The sequence below is a fragment of the Arvicola amphibius genome, chromosome 12 (genome assembly GCF_903992535.2).
Source record: "Arvicola amphibius chromosome 12, mArvAmp1.2, whole genome shotgun sequence".
NCBI classification, from domain to species: domain Eukaryota; kingdom Metazoa; phylum Chordata; class Mammalia; order Rodentia; family Cricetidae; genus Arvicola; species Arvicola amphibius.
Genome location: NC_052058.2, coordinates 136,804,813 through 136,813,541, shown reverse-complemented (window position 1 = coordinate 136,813,541; position 8,729 = coordinate 136,804,813).

The following is an 8,729-nucleotide window of genomic DNA, read 5'->3' as shown; positions in this document are numbered from 1 at the left end:
TAAGTGACTTGGGAACTCCTGAGGTACAGGGGACTGTGTGCCTCCCTCTGCGCAGTGGCTACATTCACACGCAGAATGCTGCCCTGTCACCCACTCATGCGACATCACAGAACAACACAGCTGGCAATGGCCACCAGCGGGCTTCTTCTCGGAAGTCTGGTCTCTGAAGCTCCCGTGCACCCATGCCCACCCAACTCACCCATTTGTAGTTACCAAAAAAAAAGCTCCATCCCACCAGAATGTTCCATACAAATGAGACCGTGGAGCCAAGAAGGATAAAGAAAGAAGTAGGGAAAGAGGAACTTCCAGAGATCAGGTCTAGTGCTCATGTCTCCCATGATCCTCCACATCCTGAAGACATGAAAGGAAGAGGGCTTACATCAGCATTGCTCCTTCTCCTCTCGTGCAATGTGTGGGTCATGCCCCATACCCATAGCCAGCCACCATTCCAGTGGGTCACTAGTCCTGAACAGAGAAGAGGGGGTTAGCGCCGGAGTCCAGGTACTGTCCTAACTCCGTCACTTACCAGCTCTGTGATACTGGGCGTACTGCTTATCTGAGCTTTACTTCCCACCCCCAGGGAATGGGCAGAGCAGCCTTCTACCTCTTGCAGTGCTGTGAGATGAGACATGGGGATAGCCTGTATTTGTGAGGCTCTTATAGTCAGCCCGCTCTTTCCTAAAGGTGCAGCAAATGCATGCAGCTGTTACCACCTCTGTGGGGTCTGCTTTGCTGAGGAAGGGATATGGGGAAACATAAGTGAGCCCAAGCAATGACCATCTCTGCTAGGTTCCCCAGGGGAAGCACAGGGAAGGCGCTGAGGCCAGAGAGACAGAGGGACACAAGGAACATCATTCCCTGGACCAGCCCACCAGCACCATGGCAGGACCCCCTAACCCTTCCCCATGCCATGGGAAGCCAAGAGGAGAAAGGATGTGACAAGGGACATTCCTATAACAGAAGGAAGTTAGTGAAGCAAAGATGTCTGCATTAAAAAAAAGTCAGATGAATCTGTAACCCTGTCAAATTCCAGAGAGACACAAACAGGGAGCCACAAAGTACAGCGTGGACATAAGCAAACAGCACATCATCTGCAGGCAGCACAGTGGGCAGTGTGACCAAGGGAGATGTGAAGAATAGAGGAGGCTGGGGACACTACAAGAGGGGGTTGGGAGACCCTACAAGATGCCCAGCAAATTAGAAACTTGATGCACATTTTTTTTCTACAAACCTAAAACCAGTGAAAAAGAAAGCTTGATTTTTTTTTTAGAAATATTGTATGTGATATGATATTCAGGGAGCTAAGTATAGAATGAACATAATTGGTGAGCTGTCCAGTACACTGGAAAATGGAACCAAATTTTCCCAGAAGTCAATGCAAACAAATGGCGATCTTACCAAAAGCAATCTACAGATTCAATGCAGTGCCCATCAAAATCCCAGCAAAATTTTTCACAGACCTTGAAAGAACGGTACTCAACTTCTTATGGACAAGAAAAAAACCAGGATAGCCAAAACAATCCTGTACAATAAAGAAACTTCAGGGGGAATCATAATCCCTGACTTCAAACTCTATTACAAAGCTACAGTACTGAAAACAGACTGGAATGGGCATAAAAACAGGAGGACCAATGGAACAGAATCGAAGACCCAGATATTAATACACACACCTACAAACTCTGATTTTTGACAAAGAAACAAAAAAAAACAAAAAAAGCATATTTAACAAATGGTGCTGGCATAACTGGATATCAACATGTAGAAGAATGAAAACAGATCCATATCTATCACCATGCACAAAACTCAAGCCCACATGGGTCAAAGACCTCAACATAAAGCCGGACCCGGTTTCTAACCTTCCCTGCTGCCATGCCCCCCTTCTCTTCAGACTGAATAACCTTAGTGAGGATCCTTGAGATTTTCACATTCTTCCCCCATATTCACTAGGAGGTGAAGGGGAATAGATAGAGGACAACAAAGAAAGCCTTAGGGACCATGTCAGCCTTTATCTGGACCCCCAACTTCTGACTGCAGATTTCCCAGTTCAGAATCCCACAGGAAAATTCCCTATCTGCATTTGGCAGCTGGTGCTTTTTGGTTTGTGGTATTTTTTTCCATTAAAAACTATTTTTGGCTAATAAGATGACTTGGCTGGCAAAGGCCAACCCTGACTGAGTTCAGTCCCTAGGACCCATGAGGGGCCTATGTATGGGGGTGGAATGTGTTGTAGGATCTGTGTGTGGGCAACATGTTGTGAAATGTGGTCAGTTAAATGTGGAGTCAGTATGGTACATACATGTGTCTTTGTCTGTATGACATGATGGTGAGGTGTGTGGCATGAGGTGCAATGTATGTAGGTGTGATGTGTGGTTGGGGACAGGGAGTAAGTGGGGGTATGGGCTATTTGTCTGTGCTATAGGATATCTGCCTGTGGTATGGGATATTTATGTGTGGTGTGGGGTGTTTGTGCAATGAGGTGTTTGTCTTGGTGTAGGGTGTTTGCTTTTGTCTGTGGTATACGGTGTTTGTAGTATAGGGTGTTATCTGTGGTATGGGGTATATATCTATGGTACAGGATTTGTCTGAGGTATGGTGTATTTATCTGTGACATGGATTATCTGTGGTATATGTTTGCTATGGTATAGGGTATCTGTTTCTGGTATGGAGTATTTGTCTGTAGATGGCATACATGCACTGTAGAGAACAGGCCATCTGGTAACATGTGACAGTGACCCTCTGCACCTGAGCATGGCTCTAGATATGAACTGCTAAGTGACCAAGTTCCAACCATTCAGGCACTTGGACACCACTTGGAGAGACTGGGTTGTGTGCTCTACTAAAAGCTTCACTCTCCAAGAGCTGAAATAGATGGAGACTGAGAAACCATTTGACAAAGCCTTCATACCTTTTCCTGGAGCTAAGGGATGTCATCGGTGAGCTCACAGGAAGAGCCATGAAAGAGGCTGAATTGCTGAAGGGAGGTGACAGGCAGTCCAGCATTTGTGACAGAAGAATCAGAGTATTGGGTAAAACAGCCTTTAATCCAGAGTGTCTCACCCACAATGCAGGCCACATGAGTGTCCAAAGAAGAACCAAGACACACCATGAAGGAACCATGGCCCAGATGGTTCAAAGGCACCATCCATGACTAAAGCGTCTACTCAAGGCCTCCCTCCATAGCTGGGATTCTGGTGTGCAGTGCTTTACTACAGACAGATTTCTTAAAACTTGTTTTCCTTTCAAGGGACCTAAATATCACTCTATTAGAACATGAACCATGCTTGAGAGTGAGGTGATTTCCTGAAGTCAAAAAGGACAAAATAGAACATGGAGAGCACTAGAGGAAAAGCAAGGGGAGTCTGACCCTACCTCTTCCCTGTTTCCCATCTAACTAGAGCATGCCAGAAGCTGTTAACTGCAACTCCCAGGACCCCGAACCCCTCTGATTGTAGCACAATCAGAAAGTAAATAAGTAACTTACAGTCCAGACATAATAGAAACCTCAAATCTGTTTCCAGAGCTGCCATTTCTCTAAAGGGTCCTGTCCAGACCTTCCTCGTGAAGAAAGGAAACACACACACACTTGCATGCACATGTGCACCCACACAGAGTTCCACAGTACTGACATTCTGAGACGGATGACATGGGACCCACTGACTGTCTGCCACTGAAGCCCAGAAGAGGACTGAACCCCTTGTTCACCAAGATGTCAGACTAGAGCAGGCATTAGTCCCAGAACAGAATACGCCAAAGGGGTTTCAACTCCAAACACAAAGAGTAAAACCTTGGGCGGTTTTATGTTGCAACCGGTGAAATTATTCTCAAGTTTTAAAATAGCAGCAGAAGTTAGAATGACAACGTTCAGTTAAAATGATGACCAAGCCTGCCCAGAGCAGGAAAAGCCAGTAAGGCGCCACAAAGGACCTTAGCCTTGCTGGATCTGCAGATGTTAAGCACAATTTAACCTGAGTTGTTGCCTAGGGTTGTTCAGGGTTCTCTAGAGGAACAGAACGGACAAAAGGAATCTATATATAGACACAGAAAGGGGATTTACTAGAATGGCTTCCAGGCTGTGGTCCAGCCAGTTCAACAATGATTGTCTACCAACAGAAGGTCCAAAAATCCAGTAGTTGTTCAGTCCGTAAGACTGGAAGTCTCCTCTGGTCTTCAGTATGCATCAAAAATCCTGAAGTAGGCTCTAATGCTAGTGAAAGAATGGATTTGCCAGCGAGAGTAAAAGCAAGCAGGCAAAGAAAGCAAGCTTCCTTCTTCCATGTCTTTTATATAGGCTGCCATCAGAAGGTGTGGTCCAGATTAAAGGTGGATCTTCCTACCTTAAAAGATCTGGATTAAAAGTGAGTCTCCCTACTTCAAATGATTTAAATAAGAAAAAAACAAACCTCACAGGTGTGCCTAACTGCTTTGTTTTAGCTAATTCCAGCTGTAGACAAGCTGGCTACAAGAATAGCCTCCCACCTGTAAATAATTCTGTAATTAGGGTGTTGAAGGAAGCGGCGGGGCTACGTCCCACCACCCGGCCGCTGGCTAGCTTTACACCCGAAATAATTACACGGAAACTGTATTCTTTTAAACACTGCCTGGCCCATAGTTTCAGCCTCTTATTGGCTAATTCTCACATCTTCCTTTAACCCATATTTAGTAATCTGTGTAGCACCACGAGGTGTGGCTTACCAGGAGAGATCTTAACCTGTGTCCATCTCGGAGAGGAGAAGCATGGAGACTCACTATGGCGACTGCCTGAAGCGTCTCCCCAACTCTGCTTCCTTTTTCCCACAATTCTGTTCTGTCTACTCCACCTACCTAATTTTCTGTCTCTTAAAGGGCCAAGGCAGTTTTCTTTATTAATAAACCAATGAAAGTAACATAGACAGATAACTCTCCTCCATCATTTCCCCTTTTTCTGCTTAAACAAAAAAGAAAGGCTTTAACATAGTAAAATTACATGTAACAAAACAGTTATCAAGCAAGAATTATAGTTACAATATTTAAATCTATTTTATCTTTTATCATAACTAAGGAAAGCTAGAACTATTGAACCATTCTTTAACTCCATCAAAGACTCCAGAAGGATATAAGACTACCTAAGTAAACAAGAAATATGCAACTTTCAAACTCTAGAAATGACAGAGACAACTCGCTGCCTGGACAGTCACCCTAAGTTCCTCTGTACCGTTGGGGCATCCATCTTCGGCCTTCAGGCCCATACTGTCCAGCAGACATTTCCATGAAGCAGGAAATTCCAAAGACAGTTCAGTCACTTCCTGCTATGTCCTGCAGAACGTCTCGCAGACTCTTTCACGAATCAGGAACCCCAAAAGACCATCTCACCTTTAGGCAAGTTCAGCAGTCCTCTCTCTGCAGGTTCTTTGTGTGCAGTTTATGCAACAGTCCAGGCAAGAACAGTTTCTTGCCCAAATGGCTAACAAACTCCATAAGTAGCCTCTTCGATGCCCATCTTCCTCTCGAAGTAGATTGGTGCTGCCAGGAGCAGACGTGTCTCATTATTATGAAAAACCCTAAGTTATTAAAACATTAAATGCCATATTTTGCAGTCTTTGAAAGATATGAAGAATGTCTATTTGAAATATATCTATGCACATCTAGAAAATCTAACTAACATGACTACAAGTTTGACTATTGAAAGATATGAAGAATGCCTATTTAACTAAAGTATATCTCTATACATCTAGAAAATCTAACTAACATGACTACAAGCTTGACTATTATCGATGATTATCCATTAACAACCTATATTTCCTAATTATACATTACAGTTTTTAAAATAAACTACACAATCAAAATAGCTTAATCAAGATTAGAAATACATATACATATAACAAATTGACCTTAAAATTCATACCATTGCAAATTATTCATCTCTATATCATATCCCCCTTTAAATGTAAAAGAACATTTATAAACAATATTTGGGAAAATGGGCGCAGTTATTTCTCTCCAAACTGCTTCCTGCTGAATGGGGGCGCTGTTATTTAGGTCTTTCATGGTGTAACCTGTGTGCCAGGTTCATCTCAGTTGGCAGTTGAGTGAAGTAATTTTTTGAGGGTGTTCACAGCAACCTTTCAGGAGGGCGTGGTCTATCATACCATATTGGGATAGAAGCAATCCACAGAGTCTCGTCCTCTGTGAAAACAAAAGAAGAAACTCTTTTCCAAAGCATCATGTTCTTAGATCCAAATCCTGAAGTCATACCGTTAAGATGTCCATTCTGGTCTAGACTGGCAGCCCATATAATGAAATGTCTCTCTGTATTTAGCTCCTTTACAGTCAAAAATTTCAAAGAAAACACAATAAAATACATCATCCAGACTCTCTGTGAATTTTCCATTTTTACGTGGCTTATTTTTACTCTATCACTTACTTTATTCTGTCTCTTTAAAGACTTTACCCCTTTTTTAAGGCATTAACTTTATTCTCTACGTATTTATTTTTTCTCTCTCTCAAGCCTATGTACAGTTATCCAGCATTGTGACCCCATATGGGGGTCTTCTATGTCTGAATCTGTCCTATTGTGAATCTGTAATTTTTTACTATCCAGGAGAATTTCTTAAAATGTTAACCACTTCTTAAAAACTTAAGTTGTGCCACATAGAGGTAATACGGTACCGCCTGTGTCCTGCCCAGTCTAAACCTTAACTGCGCTGTTATCATGGTAATTACAATAGATAGTTCCTGCCTGAGATCAGCACAATTCAGCATGGTGGAGCAGAGCCAGAGCCACTCCTGCCTCAGTCATTTGGTGCCCCTGAGCCACACACAGTTCCAGGTACACAGCAGTCCACACTGGAGCCGCACTCAGCAGTTTAATTCTGAGACTGAGCGTGCAGCACAGAAATTCTTTTCTTCCAAGTTACAGCCAAATCTGATGGGCAGAGCACTGCGCAGTCTTTAAACATCTCTCTGGCAGAAATCCGCCATGCTCTCCCGCTTGCCTAAGCCTGATTCCGCCATCTGCCCAGGTGCAGGCAGGGAGCAGGGAGCCATTGGCCCGGTCTCAGAGCACTCTCCTTCCGATCCCAAGAGGGAAAACAAATATCCAGGCCCATAAAAGCCATTGAAATGCTTTAAAGCCAGAGTTCGCGCTGGCGGCACAGCACCAGGAAGCTGCGTTTTAAAATGACTCAGCTTTTTCTCTGCCGCTTTTGCCGAAACAGGAAATCTCTCTATGGCACGTCCAGGCAAACAGCAAAAAGCTGTGTTAAACTCTCTCTCTCCTTTATTTAAAGCCTTTTTTAGGTTTAGTGGATTTAGTCAACACGTTGGAGCGCCAATCTGTTGAAGGAAGCGGCGGGCTGTGTCCCGCCACCCAGCTAGCTTTACCCAAAATAATTACATGGAAACTGTATTCTTTTAAACACTGCCTGGCCCATAGTTTCAGCCTCTTATTGGCTAATTCTCACATCTTCCTTTAACCCATATTTAGTAATCTGTGTAGCACCACGAGGTGTGGCTTACCAGGAGAGATCTTAACCTGTGTCCATCTCGGAGAGGAGAAGCATGGAGACTCACTATGGCGACTGCCTGAAGCGTCTCCCCAACTCTGCTTCCTTTTTCCCACAATTCTGTTCTGTCTACTCCGCCTACCTAATTTTCTGTCTCTTAAAGGGCCAAGGCAGTTTTCTTTATTAATAAACCAATGAAAGTAACATAGACAGATAACTCTTCTCCATCATTAGGGGGTTTCCAATTGGCTAGATCAAGTGAGGCAATTGTGTAGTTGTAACCAATGAAATGTTTGCTAGGCATCACTTCCATGTCTGTTCTGGAAAGGTCTCCTCTCGGAAAGCACTGCCTGGTAGAATTCAGCCTCTTCCAGTTTGACGCTTCCCAAACCATTATTTAGTTGAATAAACTTTATAAATTCTTATTATGTTCAGTCTACCTTTAAACGGCAATAAACCACACAGGCAAGGACAGTGGCTGCTATTAGAAAGAATCCTATCCCCTCACCTCGCACCCAGCATACACTGAGACTGCAGAAGGATTTACTGACTTTATCTAGAAACTACTGTGGGAAGGCAGGTGGTTGACCAGTTATCCCTTGAAAAACTGCACTCCTGGAATGACATCAGAAGATGGTCTACAGCATCCAGGAGGAGGGAATGGACAGGCAAAAACACCGTGGCCGGAAAAGCTCCTGGAGGTGGAAGACACAGAGAATGGTAGTCCTCTGGTCTCCCGTGAGGCATGAACTAGACCAGAACCTGGCCTGCTATGCCACTCCTCGGGCTACTGTGAAGACAACACCAGCACCTAAACACAGAAGCTGTGGATTAACAAGAAACTGGGGCAGCCATAGCAGGAGGGTTTGGAGAGCAGGACAAACCTACTGAGCCACTTGACCAAGCCGACCCCTTCTGGTTAAGAGGTTATTGCTTCAGTCTGTGTCCAGATCCAGTACAGGCAAATGCCAGCGCAGATGATTCTGCTTAATGCGTGGCTGCTTTGTTTGCTTTGTTTGTTTGTTTGTTTGCTGTTTGTTTCAATTTAACACAAGTTAGAGTCATCTAGGAAGAGGGAATTCCAGTTATGGAACTGCCTCTATCACACTGGCCTGGAGGTGAGTACATGGGGTATCAATTGGTGATTGACGTGGGAGGGACAGAGCACTGTGGATGCCACCCTGGATGGGTGATCCTTGTATAAGACAGGCAGCAGAGAGCATCCACAAGCAGTGTCCCTCTGTGGCC